This window comes from Etheostoma spectabile, chromosome 20 (assembly GCF_008692095.1).
Source record: "Etheostoma spectabile isolate EspeVRDwgs_2016 chromosome 20, UIUC_Espe_1.0, whole genome shotgun sequence".
NCBI classification, from domain to species: Eukaryota; Metazoa; Chordata; class Actinopteri; order Perciformes; family Percidae; genus Etheostoma; species Etheostoma spectabile.
In genome coordinates this window covers 7942579-7946379 of record NC_045752.1, presented here as the reverse complement: position 1 = coordinate 7946379, position 3801 = coordinate 7942579, and the positions used below count along the sequence as shown (strand labels likewise).

The 3801-nt window shown below is 37.2% G+C and overlaps 1 protein-coding gene across 1 annotated transcript in view; it reads right to left on the bottom strand.

Moving 5' to 3' along the window:
* Positions 1-3801, bottom strand: part of LOC116669887 (gamma-aminobutyric acid receptor subunit rho-1) — a 32158-nt gene that overhangs the window by 8464 nt on the left and 19893 nt on the right. The window contains exon 11 of the transcript XR_004326903.1: positions 2496-2501. The gene's annotated coding sequence lies outside the window, so the exon portion shown is untranslated. The remainder of the gene's footprint in view (positions 1-2495; positions 2502-3801) is intronic.

Sequence of the window (3801 nt, the reverse complement as noted above, 5' to 3'; positions counted from 1 at the left end):
TGAAAGCTTTTTATTAACTGGGAATTTCTTAACGTGAAGCAGTAATAAACTGGATCCTCTTAAGGATTTCAAAGACACTGATGCATATGAAAAAGTGGATAACAGCTCTCAAGACGCCACTATTTAATATAATTCACATCCATAAACCCTGACAGCGTAAACATAGATGTTTTTTGGTAGACATACAGTACATTATTTAGAGAGCAGGGTGAAGCTATGTTCGATAATAAACCATCACGAAAACATGAACCAATGTCGTACAGTGCCATCCCACCCCCACTCCGCCTGAAGATGAGGGACGACTTGATAAACCTGAGGTGTTAATGTATTCTAGCTCAGAGACCACAGAGGCACACTGTGTGCACTGATGTGCCATTAATGACAGAAACAAGGCTGTTACATATGTCAAGTTACACATGCACCCACACACACATGCACTCACATTTCTGAGGCCCTCGGGTGATATTTTCCAACTATCAAGCAGCTTGCTGTGCGATATCGAACGTTTGCAGGCTGGATTTTCGGGGGACTCCACTAAGGGTGCATTTTGTTTGATAGTGATGCTGACAGACAAGACAAGTCGACTGACTTCAGTCAGCTGGAACCTCATGTTTAAAACCAGGCTCATCAACATATTGTCAGGGTTGATATTTGTCAGGTTGGAAAAAATATATAAAAAAAAAAAATTGAGGCTAGTCTGGAAGCTCATTCATGCCAGAAACAAAAAATAAAAAAATGTTAATGGTGTATCAACATTTAAAATTACTAAGTGAGATAAAATGTCAAAATTGTTAATATAGCCATTTCGTATAACATGAAACAGCCTGCCAATCCTTTCATACCAAAATTAATGGAACTATAAAAAATGAAATACATAATAATGCGGCATGGTTTGCAAAATCATTAGCTGGGATGTAAAATATATGGGATTTTGTAGTAAATTGGCTACAGGAGTTGTTCCCAACCCGGGTTTTGTGAGCCCCACTAGGGCTGCAAAATAAATCGGAGGGGTCGCCAGACGATTAACATAAACAAAAACAAAATCAACTTCTGCAACATGACCTAAATTATTTTTATTTTTCAGACTTTTTTTTGTAAATGACTTTCTAAAAAAAATAAAACCAGTGATGAAAAGTTGCAAGAATGTACTGCTTTATTTCAAAGAGTTAGAGACATTTACTATGAGGTTAAAGCTCACTTGGATATTGTTTTGTCTTTATCTGGTTTTACACACAACCACAATTTTGGGCAATTGGTTCATTTATTCAAGGCATATTAGACCCAGAAAAGCTTATTTTGCTGCTTTGACAACCTTCAAAAAAATCTTTAGCGTCCCTTGAAAACACTTCTTAAAGTACTGTAAAGTCAAATTTTCAGTCACAGTGAGTTCAAACTGCCTGTATTCTGTCTTGAACAAGCAGTTTGGACTAATTTATGGGCAATGGCACAGGAATCTATTGTAAACAAAAGATTAACTTGGTGCAACCGTATTGAATTGGTGGTACTGGCTCTACACAGAGTTATTCCCGGATGACTGAGCTTCTCACCCTATCTCTGAGCCACCCTCCTGAAGAAACCCATTTTGCCCGCTTGTAGCCAGGCACTAGCAACGTTTGTTTTTATCCCCAGAAATGTGCTGTCATCAGGAGCACATCTATTCATTGTGGCTGTCAGCCTTCCTTTAGGGCATCATGCTGTTGTGACACCTGCATGCGAATATCACAACTCATTCATCTTTCCAGCTGGGTCTGATGACTAGTAACCCAAAATATCTATGCTGCTTGAAATATTTGGCGTATGTTAATGTATACATACATAAACAAACGCCAAATATTCCAAGCAGCTCAGTGTCATCATGGGTAGTTGTATTTGTTGCATCACTCAGTGGATGCAATCCCTTTTACTTCTACCTTTAGGGCAGTTTTTTTTTTTGGCCTCCTCTGAGCTGATGTGGATTTTATAAGAACACGTGATGTTCTATTTGAAACAATTATCTTGTAATCAATTAAAACCATTTTAAACCAACTTTCCTGCAACAAAAAAAATCCAAGTTTTGTGAAAGCACTGGCGGATATATGAGGCTAAATCATGTGAAATTTAACACATGCTCACAGGCAAATCCCTCAATAAGACAATGGAGTGACACATGGATGCCTCCCTTCAATGTCACTTAATTGATACACAATGGAGAATGTCGGGTGTCACCGGTGGGGCGTAAAGTGAGCTGACAGACAGGCCATGTCAGATGTCAGCTTGCTGAGCGCTGTTTGACATGTCTCCTCCTGTGACTGACAACCGCCCCCAATTAACCTCCAACTCAAATACAGGCAGAAAACACATACAAGTACACCTGCTCTCTCTCACACACGCACACACAGTGTGTGACAGCTGTGGAGCTTCGTCTTTATTCATTTGGCGCTAATTGACCTTGTTTTACAAAGCTCTCAGTTCATCCTCAGCAAGGGGATAGCATTGTTTGCTTGCTGCAGGTGTACAGTCATCTGAGAAGCTACAGGCAATACATACATTAATAAAGAAAGGAAATACGCTTGAGATCATTTTTAAGGTTTTTCTATTCATTCCCAATGCATTCAAATGTTCAAGGTAACGTGAAACGCAGCAGAATACTGATTTGTTTTCAAGGCTAATTAAATGCAGAAGCATTTGAGGAAGTAGCCTTCTACCAAAGTATGTCACTCTGGGTCCCTCTAGTGTGGTAACAGACAGATGGGAGAAGGACTTTAGTTCCCGCCTCTATTTACTCTATTTAATACAGCACAGCACATAGGCTGATATAAGGTGTGATTTATTAAATTTATTGTAAATGTAAAATGTAAATTTATTGTATAGTTATTTATTTATTGTAAAGTAATAAAGTGTTATTAAAAAACTAACCATTTACAAGGAAAATGTGGAAGAAATTACAAAATAACATGAATTGTGCATGGGTTGTTTTAGCTCAACAAACTTAGTACAGAAGCTAAGCAACAACCTACACACTTATGTGTAAATGTGTACTGTACAAATAATTGCAGCCCTGCAATAATGTTCATATAGGGTGCTATTTAACCTGCCTTCATTTATATAAATGGGGTAGACAGTTCAATTTTGACATACTTATACTTTACTTGAGTATTTCCAATGTATCCTTCTTTATACTTCTACTGTCTATCCACTATATATATCTTAGCGCAACTGAAACATCAGGGATGCTTACACCTTATTGATCTAGAGCACTGATCTGGAGCGGCACCTTGGTTTTTGTTGTTTTAATACTATGTATTAATGCAATGACAATAAAGCTTGATTTGATTTGATTTATTGCATTACAGTATTTTAATATATATGTTTTTTCATAATGAGCTTTTCTACTTAATTTAATTTTGATGTTAATACTTGTGTAATTTTACTTGAGTAAGTTTTGAAATGCAGTACTTTTACTTCTAATAACAGTATTTTTACAATGTTACTTCAATAAATTTGATCTGAACTTCTTTTACCTCTGAATGCAGGACTGTTAGACTGTCAGACTCTATTTGTCCATATTTTATGTCTAAAGAAACATAAAAATGTAAAAAAAAGCTCTATCACCTTGTACCTCACGTTATGGCCCTGTAGTAGCCGTTTTTGTAAAAATAGGCTAAAGGTGTCATAAACACGTGACTTTCTGTCGCACAGTAGAGAAATGACCAATAATTAGCCTGTGCCTATGTTATCTCTGTCGACAATCTCCTTTTACTGTACCTACGCTCTCCATCTCTGCAAGATTTGGAATCACTGAGATTTCTCTTGGCACAGCTA